This window comes from Pleurodeles waltl, chromosome 4_2 (assembly GCF_031143425.1).
Source record: "Pleurodeles waltl isolate 20211129_DDA chromosome 4_2, aPleWal1.hap1.20221129, whole genome shotgun sequence".
NCBI classification, from domain to species: domain Eukaryota; kingdom Metazoa; phylum Chordata; class Amphibia; order Caudata; family Salamandridae; genus Pleurodeles; species Pleurodeles waltl.
This window is the reverse complement of record NC_090443.1, coordinates 286,027,394-286,044,116: the sequence shown is the minus strand read 5'-3', so window position 1 is coordinate 286,044,116 and position 16,723 is coordinate 286,027,394. Positions and strand designations below refer to the sequence as shown.

Below are 16,723 nucleotides of genomic sequence, written 5' to 3'. Positions count from 1 at the left end.
GTGCCTTTGTGGGGACATGGGTGTTGTGTGATGTGTGTTGTGCAGAGGGTGTTAAGTGATGTTGTGGGGTGTGGGATGTGGGGTGCGTGACCGATGTATGGGTGTTTGTGGTGTATGTAGTTGTCTCAGTGGTCATCATGTTAGTCTTGTGGAACTTATTGGTATTCGTAAAGGGTGGTGTGTGATGTGGGTGTGTGTTTTATAGTGCTGTGGGTGGGTGGGTGTGGTGTGTGTATGAGTGTCAGGTGTGGGTGTTTAGTTTTGGCCAATGTTGTTCAGTTTTGTATTAGGGTGGCCATTCTGAGCCTGCCGGTGTGTACCGCCAATGCTTAACCGCCATTGAATGTCCGCCATGGTGATTCGTGGGTCATAATGTGGTGGGCATTGGTTTGTTGGGTGTTTGTGCCATCACATTAGCACTGACTTTTGGGCTGGCAGATTTGTGTTTGTATTCTGTCGGTTTGGTGTGTGTGTGTTATAATATAGCAAACATATATCCGCCACCGCGGCGGTATGTTGGCGCCCGTCACCGTGGCTGTAAGTGGGATTTACCGCCAATGTCATAATGAGGGCCATAGTGTGCAAAAAATAAAAGATGACCCAGGATATATCCAATCGGTTTTTCTGCCAAAACATAGCACCTGAAAGTAGGGACATAACAAGTTTTAGGGCCCTTGGCTCTCAGAACAAATTCTGCTGAGACCCACAGAGGTGCAAGAACAGCCCAGGACTGTTCTCAGCTTGAGTACATCTATTCTACACAACATTAACCCTGAGTCGTTTTCATGTGTGGATGATATTTATCTCACAGACGACGACCTCATGCTACATTTAAGAGGGGTAGCCCGTATTATTGTAGGATTTGCTGAAATCGGCCATAAATTTGACTTCAAAAAAACAAAAATAGCCTTCCTTAGTGTCCTGTTTCTGGGATACGAACTGTAAGATGAAGGAAGGAGCCAGGCGTCCCAGTTTTTAGAAAAATGTGCGCAAGTACAACCTGCAAACACAATAAAAAAAGCTCTAGTAAGTATTGGGGTTTTCACAACACATTAAACCATGGTGAGACTTAATACGTCCTGATTTCACCACCAAATTTTGGACAGTCCAACATACACGCATTCTAAAAGCTTTGCAAAAAGACATGTTTGAAGCAAAATACTTCCATACAAGGGACAATAAAAAACATTTGGTCATCAGAGTAATTGCTGGTGCCATTGGTTTCACCTATGTGACATTCAGTGAGGGTGAGACCGTCATAATTGCATACAAATCATACTTATGCTCTACAGCTGAACAATGCTTTGCACCCACTGAGAAAATTCTCACTGCTGTCTAGATGGCGGTCCTTAAAGAGAGACCTCTTGCCCAGGGGAAGAGTATTATTGTCCTATCCCCAATTCCAGCCCTTGAGGCTGTTACCAAAGCAGGCATTCCAAAAGCTAAAGCATTACATCCACGTTGGATCCAATGGGCAAATCTCTGACAGCCACTGATGTTGGTTATGTTTTTGACTCCAAATTACAGACCCAATAATTCTTACAATATGAACATGAGTATCTAGTTCCAGCAAAAACAGTGCCTACTGACCAATATCATAGATTCTTGTACACTGATGGTTCAGCCCAACCAGCAATAGGCACTAAACATCAATACCCGCTGCTTGCTCAGTTGTGAGTGGTTACATGAAGGATGGCAAGTTCCATCCACAAAATACTTACACGCAAACTCTAGGAGATTGCACTGCACAACTTACAGAGCTCAAGGCTCTGGTGATGGCACTGGACAATACGGATCCTGAGCAGATGACGTTGATTGTCTGTGATTCATACTATTGGGTCCAATACTTCAATGAATATCTGCATTACTGGCGCCAAAATGGGTTCAGAGATTCAAAAGGCAATACCATTAAACACAGACTACTGTGGGGGAGAGTAGTGGAGCTGAAAGAAATGCTACCTAATGTCCATGTTGTGCATACACTGGTACATCAGTGTGTTGGAATACATGTGGAAGGCAATACTCTAGCTGATGAAGCAGCCAAATCAGCAGTAGCCCTGGCTTCTGTTGCTGCAGTAACTCGTTCTAAGCTGAAAGAGCATTATGAACCACTGGCAGCTGTGAAAGCTTCGGTTGACGGCACGCCTTTACCTAAAGCCTATCCTGCTAAATATTTCTACTTGATGGCAGGCCTGTTTGATGCACAAGCAAAGTTACCAGTTGTGGGAGTGCAAGTGATTCCCAATAAAGATCTAAGACCTGAATTAATAAAAGCAGCGCATGATGGCGTTGCTTCTGCTCATGCTGGTGTGGTGGCTACAATTACAATATTACAATCACGCTATTGGTGGCCAGGTCTCTATAAACAGACCAAGCAGAATGTCCTTTGTTATGACATCTGCCAGCAAATAAAAGGGTCCACCGTGAAACGCCCACCGTAGACACTCCTCCTAATTTCCAACAAACCTTTACAATATGTATACTTGACCATTGTGGTCCCATGACACCAAACAGTGCATACAAATACATCCTAGTCGCTGTTGACTAATGCTTCAGATTTCTATGGGTTTGACCACAACGCTGGGCTGATGCTCGAACTGTTATTCAAGATTTGCAAGTCTTTATCGGCACATATGCTGTTCTGGCTTTCCACTTGGACCGGGGCCCTGCTTTTGCCTCAAGGGCTTGGCTTCGTTAGGGGTCCAACTGCGTAACTCGTCTCTATGTCATCCTGATGGAAATAGTGTGGAGTAACGAAACTGAGATTTAAAGCGTTTCTTAACAGCTAGAGTATTAGACACAGGCAGTAGTTGGCTTACAAACCTATATGGAGTCCAGCGAGCACCTAACAATCTGCCCAGAAGGTCCCCGAGGGGGCGTACATCATACGAATGCCTCTTTGGAACTCAAATGTATGTTCCAGATCTTGATGGTCCTGGCGTGGAGGTGGCAGAAACACCTTTTGACATAAATGAACGTGTCAATGTCTTACAGGAATTACAACAGTTTGGTGATGACAATGCATCAGCCAATGCTGCCTCCTTTGGAATCAGGGATGAAGCTGTACCATCTACTGACTGAATTCCCAAACTGGGGATCTAGTGCGTGAAAAGACTGCTGTGAAAAAATAATTTGGTCTTTCTTATCGTACACCAGTTCCAGTCCTGGGAATACATGGTACCAGAACTGTGATTCTACCACCGCTGCCTGGCTCTAAAGAAAATCGCTTTGTCTCCATCGACAATGTTAAATTACACCAGGTGGCCGATCCTGCACAGTAGACCTAGAGGACTCCTGGGTAGTGCCCGAATTCCTCTCACTACAGATCCGGATGTTCCCCACCAAGTCTTCAACAGCAAAGTTGACACGTCCCCGAGCTTGGGGAGGGTGGAAAAAAAGCTTTCATTGGTTCCAATTACAACTACTTCTCCAATTAGTAATGATAATTATAAGCAATTTCTTTCAAATTCTACACAAACGGATGTCATAATTTACTATGAACCACCAAGGCAGAATTCAGTTGGTTCTTCTCTTCAAAACACAGCCCCAGTTTTTGCACAAACACATTCTGGTTACTTTGTTGACGTTAACAACACTTTCAGTGACTCATCTGACTCTACTGCAATAGAACTGTCAAGAGCAAGTAATCTGATATATTGCCTTACAATTAACTATTTAATTCATCCATGGATTTATCTATGGCTCTTATTGACTGTTCTTACCTTCCCCCTTTGGATTGGGTTTGTTATTGTTTTCTTTCTCTTTTTGCATGGTCATTTTCTTACTGAACGCTCTACAGTTGAACTTGTTGAGGTCCTAAAACCACACAAAATTCACAGAGACTTGTCCCTAGTGAACATTACAGCCATACCAATTCCTAATTGGATTGTTTGGGATAAAGTATTATTCGATATATATGGGTCTACTGAGGTCATTCAAATGCCATATGCATTCAAACTCTCTATGGCTTATGTAATCACACCAGGAGTGGTTTCTGATGATTGGGATGTGAAAACTGTTGATGCTATGATGTCTGATCTAAAGTATTATACAGTATTTGAAAATGAAGATGTGTACCAGTTTAAAGGAAATTACAGAGATATGTTCTGTTATAATTATTTAGAGCAAGTACCCGAAAGACTATTTTTAAGTATACACAATGGGAACACTGCCCGATTCCACCAGTAGGCAGGTCTAAAACATATACTGAAAAACGTGCATATTTTTCTGGGCATAATGTTAAAAAGAGTCATATTATTTCAAACCGCCAGAAATGGAAAGTCAACATGTTTTATTGACATACACAAAATTGATTTATTCTGATTCCTTTGTCTCCCGATGGGCTATAGAAGGCTATGAGTACTGGTTGAAGTCAAATGACTTAAAGAGTGTGTGGGGAACAAAACACTGGCAAATAAGAGGAAAATACACTTTATTTAGAGCAATTATGATTCCTGTTCCGATGATATTTTTAAATGAAATAGTACAAGAATCAAGCTTTTCAGGCTTAGCAAACATTAAAGAATTGAACGTGCACAGTACTCCCGCCCCTGTAAAATTTTACAAATGGCAAAAGTATACAAATGCGTCTGAACATGAGCTCAATGAATGGGTCCAGAATGGTACATTTCATACATGATTTTCCTGTCCTGGTGGGCGGTTATTGTGGCCTGTAGACACCAATGGGTGCCATATGCATTTTTGTAACTCCTTGTTTTTTTTAGAATTAATAGGCCGGACCCTCAGTAGGTGCCCTCGGAACACTCAGGTATAGTGACAACATATAGTATAGGGAAACTATGCCAGTAATGGTTGAAGGGTTCCTCACTGGATGCTGTCAAAGAACAACAAGGTCTTCTGTCCAATAACACAGATTTACAGGATTTACAGGATTTCCTGTTAGGCCCCAGAAGACAACGCGGAAAACGCTTCTTATATTCTGCATATAACAAAATATGGAAGCTTTCCAAACAAGAAGTGGCCACCTGGTTAAGGCAAATAGACCAGGAAAATTTACAGAAAGCATTAGCTGTTGTAGATAATGGGATTAACACCTTGTCCCACCGAATATACACCTTGAATACCATTGTATTCTCTGCAATAGACATAGTACATAGTGATGTATAATTTTTGCAAAATGGACAAAGTCAGCTAAGATCCATAATGCAGTTAGGTTGGACATTACAAACATTGAAAGCCGGTCGCGTTCCTTGGCAACACATGATTGCAAGGGGACTTTTTTCAACATATAATTTAGCGTGACAACAACAAATAATGGCTAAGAAAGAAGCAACATGTCATGTTGAATAATGAAAAGTTAGAAAAGTTGCCTTTTACTGTGGCTGAAATACCATCTGCTGAATGACTAATACATGGGCTTATAAATCTGCCCATTTCAACACTTGAATGTATGGCCTGTTTGAAACACATTCCAGTGGGCAGATATGAAAAGCTTGGAGATAGTTACATACACAAGGTGTGGGAGCTTCCTTCCTTGTATAAATGTTTCAATGGCACGAAAGAGGTCTTTCTTAGTGGTAGTGAATGCAAGACTTCTGTGAGCCATTCGATGGTTTGTAAACAGCTGTCCTTGCATGGAGAATGTAATGCTTCTACGTCAAATTTGGCTTGTTATCTGAAGGGAGTCCCAGTCCCTTTGATTAGACCGGCATTCCAGGTGGTCTCAAATGGCAGCTATGTGCTCCTTAGCAGTCAGAGCTGTTGTGGAACGTGAGCTGGAATAGCTTATGTCGTTTCAGTCTCCCAAATTGTTACGTGTTGTGGTAACGTCCTTTTTCCCCCTACGCAGCTTCAAGGAGTAGCAGACGTTTGGCCTCATATTGCTACTTCTGATGTGAATTTTGACAAGTTGAGGAGACTAAAGGCTTTACTGTTTCAAAAACATGTGGAGCTTACATATGCCCGCAGACCTATGCGCTTCAGAATGTGAGGTCATCAGCAGAGATTCAGTCCCTTCTAAGTGCAAACTTTCCAAAACACTTTGGTGAACTCGTTGGGACAAATCTTTAATATGTCCACTGGAATCACCCACTTTTTTAAGGCTGTTGGTTCTAGTTTTGTTCACACCTTCTCCTCTATATTTGGTTTAATACCATCAGCCATATATTCAATATTTTCAAGTATTTTCGGGGGATTTTCGATTACATTGGCTATAATAGGTGGCATTTTGCTGTTGCTACTTTTTCTGCGCAATGGCTGCCCCGTCACAGCAAGGAGTACTGAAGCTCTACCACCAGCACAACTGTGTCATGAACGCATGATGCAGTATTTCGGAACACCAATCCTGGAACAACTGGAGTGTGACTGGTCTTGCTCATTCCGACCAGTTTTGGGTTGTGTGCAGCCCTTGTTTTGATGCCTCTGGTGCCTTTTTGAATGTGCACTGAAAGTCTATCTTTATTCGCAGTGCTTACTTTCATTGGATGCTGATCTGTTGATGTTCTTGATGAGGGCTCATTATCAGGCATGTGCGATGAGGGTGCATTTGCTACGGGAAGCCATTTATGAGTTGCCTTTTGTGGATTCCTATAACTCTTAACTCTATGGAGGGCATGACACAGAATGCTTCTGCCTCAGCTGGAGCTCAGGCTTTGGAACACAAGTGCTCTGTGGCTTTCCTTGGTTATGATCAGGATATTTTACCACTTGCCAAAGTAGAACGTCTCCTGGCTTCAATTGTCCCGGATGTGATTGGCAGATTTCCAAAGTGACAGACTATTAAATTTGTTTTTTTTAATCACTTGTTCAGATTGTCCCTTTCCTTTCCCTGTGTCTCTTAACTTGTCACTATTAACATATATATATATATATATATATATATTTATATATATATATATATATATAGATATTTAGTGTAAGAGTTTATTACATTTCTTTCACCTTGAGCTTTTAAACCACATTTGACCGGCAAGGGGAGGGTGTTGTATAGCTATTTTAGCCATGTTTTAGATATGTTGTTTTAGCTTACTAGTCCTGCCTCTGTGCACTTTAATTCAGTTACATTTTATTCAGCATTGCTTTGTTTTTATAGCAATAGACACATTTGCGGTGCTGCTTTATTTTATTTATCTCATTGTACTTTCGCCTAGGAAAGCATCACATCCTTAATAGGACATTTATTTCACTTTGTGCTTTCTCCAAGGCTACAGTCAGATAGGGTTGCCAACAAACGTGGTGTGCTGTGTCTCTAACATTCACAGAAAACACACACTCATACGTGGGGACTATTTCTTAGAATGTTAGCTGTTTTATTATAAAAACACCCCTTTGTCCTAGACACGTTAGAGGGAGATTCCAGCCAGATGACCACAACTGTATGCTGAATGCTTCGCTGCAGCTATTAGCTTAGACAGCTGGACTCCTGATCCACATGGGGACGGTGTCTCTCTAGACTTCAGGCATCTTCCTCCAGGTATGATGGATGATGTACCAATAGTGGGAAACCCGAAGGGCAGATTAGGCTTATTACGCTGTGCTCAAACATAGTGCAGGTAGGAGAAATATATATCACTCCTAGTGACAGTATGGTAGGACTGTTCTTGCGTTTTACTCTGTTAGTCACCTGCTTGTTTTTATTGTGTTTTATCATCCAAGTTATTGCAATACATGCCTTTTTATCTAAGATGCAGTTGCTTCAATAAATCCTTATTGAACTATATTCTGCCTCTGTTGTCTTTGCCTATGTGAGACTTTTGGTAACTGAGAGAAAGGGATGGGATCTGATCGACCCCGATTCCCCTAAGAAGTCTTTCTTGTCATGCGCCCGGTTGCCCCAATCATCTTGGCCAGAGATGAGGCGCTACTAGTAAGCCAGAGAACCTGGATTAGACTGACAGGCATCATGTGGTGTGGTATCATACTTAGTAGCCACAATCAATGTGATCCTGCCTCCCAAATCCAGTAGCCTCATTAGCATAATGAGAACCTACGTGACAGTGCATCTGGCCATTTCAAATTCGTGGATGCACACATTTTTGCACTTCGTGATTTCAGGGTACCATTAATTTGTTCTACGAGTCCTGAGGCTTCAGGGCGGTAACTACAGTGCAACTTCTGCTCAATGTTTAAGGGTGAACATAGTAATTGAATTGCTTTGTTATTGAAGTGACTTCCTCTATCTGATTCTAAAGAGACCGGAAAACCAAAACTTGGTATCAGCTCCCTAAGCAATAACTTTGGTATGGTAAGGCTGTCATTTCTACATGCGGAGTATACCTTAATCCAATGACTAAAAATGCAAACAATCACAAGCACATATCTCAATCCTCCACACACAGGCATTTCAATGAAATCCATATGCATTATGCTAAATGGACCTCTTACTCTCCCGGTGTGGCTCATGTTAACAACTGTTCTTTTACCTACATTCATCTATTGGCAGATGATACAACGACGGCAAACTGGTTTGGCAACCTGTCTAAATTTTGGATTAAACCATGTCTGTCTAAAGGTTCGAATCATGGAATCCCTCCCCACATGTGCTTGACCATGATAATATCTAGCCATTTGAGTCAGCAGGCAATGTGGCAGGACTACTAAAACCCAAACATCATCTTCCATCTGTACACATTTCGTTTTAACCCACGTTTTCTTTTTTTCCTTGTCAACACCCTCTTGTAGATCTTTCAATTCTTCCCAAGTGTCAACAACAGTCAAGACATAATTTGTACACATTTCTTCTTCAGGTAACAGTTCCCATTTGTCTTCAAAAGATATAGAATTTAGTGGGCAAAACCTTGCGACTTGATCCGCATATCCATTTCCCATTTAAACAAAATCTTGCAATCTGGTGTGCACAGCATTTCACCACAGCAGTATTTTCAGGCATTTGTAAAGCTTATAACAAATCATGGATTCTTTCACCATTTCTAACTGGAGAACCAGAAGAGGTCATGAAACCTCTCGGTGACCATAGTTGCCAAAATCGTGCACTATTCCAAATCCATACTAGCTGTCTGTATAAATGGTAACTTTAAGCTGTGCAGAAACTTGGCAACTACTAAGAGTAACCAATTCAGCTACTTGTGCCGAATACACTCCCTGAAGCCAGGAAGCTTTGAGTATACCAAAAATGGTGCACACAGCATATCTTGCTTTCGGTGTTCCCATGTTATCTCTCAAACAGGAGCCATCAACAAAAATAATTTTGTCATTTTCTTTCAAACGGATGTCAGACCTAGGTTTTGTGCACAATTCAGTTACTTCCAGACAGTCATGTTCAACATCTTTCAATTTGTTAATGTCAACATTTTCTTTTGGAAGCAAAGTTGCTGGGTTAAGCACTGTACACCTTTTCAGAGTAACATTTGGGGAACCCAAAATTACAGTCTCATATCTGGTCAATCTTTTATTGTGAAGTGCTGTATCTTTGTTTGGATAAGCAAAACCTCAAAACACTGTGGGACCAAAACAGTTAAGGGGTGTCCCATCACAATGCTCTCACTCTGAGTGAGGCTCAATCCAACTGTTCCCACCGTTCGCAAACAGCCAGGTAAAGCTGCTGTGAATGGGTCCAAAGTAGCTGAAAAATATGCTACGGGGTGGTTTATACCACCATGTACCTGTGTCAAAAGAAGATAGGAAACATGCATTATGTTCATGACAAAACAACCTGAATGGTTTTGTGTAGTCAGGCATTCCCAAAGCCGGAGGCTGGCCCAGACTTTCTCTCAACTTAGTAAAGGCTTTCATACACGTGTAGTCTAACTCTAGGGGGTCTATAAGGTCCTTGTGAGTCAGCTTCTGCAGTGGTTTAGAAATGATTGAAAAATGGGAATCCATTGGTGACAATAGCTCACCATTCCCAAAAACATTCTGACATCTCTTTGTGTAGCTGGGGGCTTGATCGGTAATATGGCAGTGACTTTCTCTCTGGAAATTTTTCTAGCTCCCTTTACAATTTGGTGTCCCAAATATTTCCCTTCTTTTTGACAATATTGTAATTTAGCTGGGGGCACCTTGTGCCCATTCTTTCCCACATGATTAAGTAAGGCAATAGTATCTTGCCTGCATGCTTCCTCGTTTTATAAGTGACCAACAAATCATCTATGTCGATTGGAAAGGCATTTCCAAAGTCTCCAGATCCTTTTTCTGTGTCTGATTAAAAATGGACAGGGACTCTGACAAACCTTGAGGAATTCTGCACCAACAATACACGCGATCAAGGAATTTAAAGCAGAAAAGAAACTGACTATCCTCATGAAGTGGTACAGAAAAGAATGCTTGTAACTGGTCCACTACGATGAACCATTCAGCATTGCATGGGATCTGAAATAATATCACTGCTGGATCTGGCACCACTGGACAACATTTAGGCCCTCATTACAACTTTGGTGGTAACTGCCGCCTACCGCCACGGCGATGGCCGCCAACATACCGTTGCCGTGGCTACCAGATGGCCACACATATTATGACTTTCAACGGAATTCTGCCAGAAGGCTGACGGAGTACCGCCGACGGTCATGGTGGCGGACGGCGGTAAGGTGGCGCTGCTGTGAGCACCACCACGCCAGCAAAACACCGCCAACCATATCATGAGCAATGATACGGCCTGGCGGTGTTTTGCTGGTGGACGCTGCTGCTCTCCAGCCAGAGGACCCCCTGCAAGCAGGTAAGTCAGGTTCTCTGACAGGAGAGGGGGTGGGGGGTGTTGTGTGCGAGTGTGGGGGTGTTGTGGGTGTGTGTGTGTATGTTTTGGTATGCATGAATGAGGGTGTGAGTCACGTTGAGTGAGTGCGAGAATGACTGAATGTAAGTGTATGTGCATTTTGTGTGTAGTGAATGCGTGTGTGCACCAAGGTATGTTGGTGTGTGTTGCGGTGTGTGGGAATGCATGTGTGCATGTGTGGGTGAACGTAGGTATGCATGTGTATGTCTGTGCGTGTAGGTGTGTGTATGTTGGAGGAGGTCGGAAGGGTGAGGGGGAGGGTGGGGGAGGACTCTGGGGAGGGGGCGATAAGATCCCTATCAGTGCCAGGGAAGTGATTCCTTGGCACTGATAGTGCCTACCGCCATGGTGTTCGTGGCGGTACGCTTGCCAAGAAAACCATGGCGGTAGGCGGGGTCATAATCCCGAGGGTGGAATTGTAATGGCCGCCTGGCTGGAGACCGGTCATTATCACCCTGGCGGTGTGTTAAAGTGGCTGTCTGTGTTGGCAGTTACCGCCGTGGTCATAATCCCATTTTTTTTACCGCCGGCCTGTTGGCGGTATTAACGCCGCCTTATCACCGACCGCCACGGTCATAATGAGGGCTTTAATCAAAATATCATTGATTTTCCTCAAATCCTGAACAATCCAAAATTTCCCACAGGGTTTTCACAATCCCATGGTAGGTGAGGTACATGGGCTGCTCAATACTTCCTTTAGAATGCCTTGTTTTACAAATTGTGCAAATATAGGTGCAATCCCTTCAATGTATCCTGTGTCATGTGGTATTGAAGAATCTGGAGGAAAACTGCATTTGTCTTGACTGGGACTTTAACTGGTTCAACTCCTTTGATTAGACCAATGTCTTTCCGCCAAAAATCCCATACTTTCATCTCAACTGTTCCCTGTAAATCAGAAGGAAGATATTGCATTGTGAAGACAGGAAAGAAACTGTTCAAGGGGTACTCCTCATTTACTGAACTACAATTAGTTGTCTCAGACTGGTCATCTTCATCATCACTATTTGTCTGTATGGCAATTCCATCATTTGAACAGGTAATTGAACATCTCGTTTTGCATAACAAGTCCCTTCCTAGTAAGGAAACCGGACTAGAGTCACAGACTACAAATTTGTGCAAGTCTTTGAAATTTCCATTTTAACTGAAACTGGTTCTGTAATCGGGTTCATCAGATACTGGTTTGCAACTACTACAATCTGTACTGTTTTCCCTGAAAGAGGTAAATTGGGAACTTCAGCAGTCCTCACAGTAGAATGTGTAGCTCCTGTATCAACTAAGAATTAGACTTTGTGACCCATTACCTTTACCTTCACGTATGGACCTTTTTGGTCTACTTCTAATGAAGCTAATAACACACATTCTTCTTCATCTGAACTCTCACTCACCCACTCATCAATCGATTCATCCTCATTGTGTAATGGGTATTGGTGTATTGTGTTATTAATGGTGTTAAAACTTTGACATGTGCCCTACTGTGTAAGCATGATCTGCTTCTGTTCCATTGGAGCCTGACGTATCTGAATTTGTTGCCTATGTACCATTTGAACTTGGGGTTGCATTTGCTGTGACTGTGGCATCTGCAGACGTGACATTTGCATCTGTTGCAAGGGCTGAGGACCTTGCACTTGATTCACATTATTTGGAAAATTTTAATTTTGACCTCTCATTCTTGGTCCTCTCATGCTTGAAAAAGGGTTGATTTCTTTTGTCTGTGGGGCAACAGTTTCCTTTCCTAGCATCGCTTCCAATGTCCGAGGCCTCCACAAGCGTGACAAGGTAACATCCTTTTCATAGCCTGCATCTCATTCTGGGTAACTACAGTATTCAAGTCAACACCACGGTTCACATTTCCATTTCCAACCCGACCTCTACCTTTCGCTTGATTCTGAAACCATGTTTCCCTGCTGCTGCTACAGAAAACTCCCTTGCACTCCTGATGGTGCCACTTTAATCTGCATCAGCATCGCCCTCTCTTTCAACTTTCTCCGCTTCAATTCAATCTCATCACTACACATGGCATATTTCAAAACTTCATCAATCTGCTTTGCTTGCCAACAAATCAAATGACTCTTAATCATCTGGCTAATTTCAGGTCTCAGTCCTTCAACAAATCTGAACACAAAGTGAATCATGTCTTTCGGCTCAATTGTTTCTGTACCACTGTAATGTTTACATTTTGGCAACAATCTTTCATAATACGCATGTATGAACTCCTTTCCTTCTTGAGCTGTCCTGTCTGTTCTCTGCCAATTAATATTCTTGGGAGAAATTCTCATTTTCAAAAATTCAATCACCTTGTAATAGTATTTCATTACATCCTGAGATGGTGCACCTATAGCTGGATCTCATTGGGGCTCTCTTGTTGGAAAATCTACACTTCTTTTGGATTCAACCCATAAGTCTGCTGGACCACTATTTCCAATAGTGTATTGAAATCTGCCCACAGACATTTTTCAAGCTTCATAAATCTGTCTGTTTGCTGGTAGAATTCCACTGGCTTCTCTCTCAATCTCGGGTAGTCAATTGTAAATGACAGAGTATTACTTCTACTCCAAGGGACATGTACAAACTTCCCTCCTGGAAGTTCTCTCATCAGTAATATTTTTACTGGATTGTCAGTCTGCTGCATACTAGCAATTAAGTTTGCAGACTCCTTTTTCGTCTTGTCTAGTTTCTTTACCCATCTGTCGTACCATTTATCTAATGCTCCCCATGTCTGAATGCCCTGGATCAGTTCCTTAATGTGAATTTTCATTCCCAGTATTCTCATGTTCTCAATATCATTTTAGTCAAATTCTAACCTGTAACTTCTCCTCAAATACTTCGTTTTCTCAATCTCTATGTCGTATTTCTCTTCCAGGGCTGCTAATTTCTGGTGTACCAATCCTGCTTTGTTGGTAATTAATTTGCACAAGAAGCGCATTTCATTTTCACTGTATGAGTCAATACTGTTTAACTCAATTGTTCCCTCAGTTAGCTCCTCTACTTCTAATTTAAGTCTGGTCATATTTAATGTACTTCCTCCATTTGAATCCCAGGTGTGCCATTCAGCCTTTCCAGCCATTGCTGGGCTGTCAAACACGGAGGGGCATATTTATAATCAATATGCGCTGAATTATCATTGCGTCAATGAGAAGCAGGGTAGGCATTCCCATCCAAAAATTGACTCAAACACCCTAGCGCCATATTTAACCACCCGGGCAAAAAAGACGCACGGGTGGGAGGCAGACCCAAAAAATTATGTTAAAACCGATTTGCGTCAAAATCCCAGGTGTTAAAATGAGGCAAACACACCACTACTTAAGGAAATTACACAGAAGCAACATTACAACCTGTAGGAGTAGATGGAGGTGATACTGACACAGCTTGCTAGATGGCGCAGAGGACAGCAACCACACCAGCAATCACCAGTACGACAGCGCGGCCCACAAAGGCAAATCAGAAGGCAGGAGATGGTGTTCAGAACTAGGACAACCCTCCTTAGCCTCAGAGACCTGGACATAATTAGGACTTATAGACTCAACCGGCAAGCCATACTACACCTGCTGCACCACATTGAGCCACAAATTACAGCCAGCCTGCAGACCCTACACTATGTAGCACCTATAACAAAGCTGCTCGCTGTGTTGCAAATGCTTGCAAGTGTAGGAGGCTGGCCTGGTTTGTAGTGTGTACCTAAGGTACTTACACCTTACACCAGGTCCAGTTATCCTTTATTAGTGAAATGTAGGCAGTGTTCTAGCAGCTTACATTGTCTAGAGGTAGCTGTAGCAGAGCAGCTTAGGCTGAACTAGGAGACATGCAAAGCTCCTGCAATACCACTATAGTTACACAGTACTTATACACAGTAAAAGACAATAAACAGTATTACCACATTCAAAGGTACTTTATTTTAGTGACACCAGGCCACAAATATCTTAGAGGCAATGCTCCTTCTGGAGGTAAGCATTATACACAATGTATACACTAGTAACCAAAATCAGGTAAGTAAACAGTCATAGAATAGGGGAAATAGTAGAAAATACAATAGATTGCAATGGGCCTGGGGCAACACAAACCATGTACAAAAAAAGTGGACTGCGAATGACGAATTCCTCCCTAGGCAAGTGTAGTGTGTAGAGGGGCGATTGGAGTGTAAGAAAACACCAAAGGTAAGTAATGTACCTCACCCCAGAACCCAGGAAAGCAGGAGTAAATTACAGCAAGTTTTCTCAGGACACACTACAAGTCGTGATAAGAGATTTTGCAAGAACCAAGCAAGACTGCAACCAACAAACAATGGATTCCTGGACCTGAAGACCTGTGAAGAGAGGAGACCAAGTCCAGAAGTCGCAGAAGATTCCAGGAAGGTCGGGAGCCCCTGCCAACCTAGAAGATGGTGCAAAAGTGGATTCTCCGGTAAGAAGAAGAGTACAGAAGAGCACCAAAGAAGATGACTGTGGGTTCCTCCATGGTGCAGGAGATGTCCCACATCGAGTTGTTGGAAACAGGCTGTTTGTGTCACTGGATTCCGCCAACAAGCCTTGATTCATGCAAGTACGCAGTTTGTGTCAAAATGAAGCTGCCTGGACCAAGAAGGGACCTGGGGGTCTCAACTCAGGCTGAGGAGACAGAGGGGGGCTCTTAGCACTGTAGAGAGCCCACAGAAGACCAGGCAGCACCCACGGGAGTCCCTGGACACAGGGACAAAGAAGATGCAAAGTGCAGTCATCGCAGCACAACAAAGGAAGGTCCCATGCCGCTGGAGAACAACTCAGCGAGTTGTGCATCGCAGGATGGAGTGCTGGAGACCTGGGCTGCACTGTGCATGAAGGATTCTTCGAAGAAGTGCACAGAAGCCCAAGGAGCTGGAGATGACGCAGTGTACAGGGGTACTGACACAGCACAGGGAAGCAAACTCTTACCTCCACCAAATTTGGACAGCTGGACCATAGGACAGTCTGGGTCACGTCAGTCCACTACCTGTGTTCCAGGGAGCACACTCGTCATCAGGAGAGGAGTCCCTGTGTACCAGTCATTGTAGTAGAAGGGTGCCTGCAGAAGCAGAGAAGTGACTCCGTTACTCCACCGGAGATTCCTTTGGTTCTTCTGGTGCAGAATGAAGACAGGCAGTCCTCAGAGCATGCACACCTTGGAAACTGTTGCAAATGCCTGCTGGAGCTGAAGTTGCAGGTCACAGGAGTCGTCCTGGATACTTTGTTGCAGGTACAGCGGTTCCTGGAGCAGTCTCCGGTTGATCCGACGATCAGAAGCTGAAGCAGAGGATGCAGAGGATTCCTGGAGGAGTCTTGCAAGCTGAATCACCCAGAGATGAGACGCTAAATAGCTCTGAGAGAGGGATTGGTTACCTACCCAGGTATACATCTATCAGGAGGGTCTCTGGCGTCACCTGCTGGCACTGGCCACTCAGAGGTCTCCAGACTGTCCCCACACCTTGGAATCCAAGATGGGTAATGCCAGGAACACACTAGAGGAGCTCTGGGCACCACCCCTGGGGTGCTGATGGACAGGGGAGTTGTCACTCCCTTTTCCTTTGTCAGGTGTTGCGCCAGAGCAGGGACTGGGGATCCCTGAACCGGTGTAGACTGGCTTATGCAAGGAGGGCACCATCTGTGCCCTTCAAAGCATTTCCAGTGGCTCTGTGAGGCTACCCCTCCCAAGCCTGTAACACCTATTTCCAAAGGGAGAGGGTGTAACACTCTCCTCCCAGAGGAAATGCCTTTTCTGTCTTCCTGGGATTGACCTGCTCAGTCCCCAGGAGGGCAGAAACCTGTATTTGAGGTGGTAGTAGCTGTAGCTGCAGTGGAAACCTCTTAAAGCTGGTTTGGCAGTACTGGGGGTCCATTGTGGAGCCCCCAGGATGCATGGGATTGCCCCCCCAATACCAGATTTGGAATGGGTGGACAATTCCATGATCTTAGACACCTCACATGGCCATATTCAGAGTTACCATTGTGAAGCTACATATATGTGTTGACATATATGTAGTGCACACGTGTAATGGTATCCAGCACTCACGAAGTCCGGTGTATTGGC

The 16,723-nt window shown here is 43.5% G+C and overlaps 1 long non-coding RNA gene across 1 annotated transcript in view; it reads left to right on the top strand.

Annotated features, from left to right (window-relative positions):
* LOC138292514 (uncharacterized) overlaps positions 1–16,723 on the top strand; it is a 138,355-nt gene that overhangs the window by 29,598 nt on the left and 92,034 nt on the right. The gene's annotated exons all lie outside the window — the stretch shown is intronic.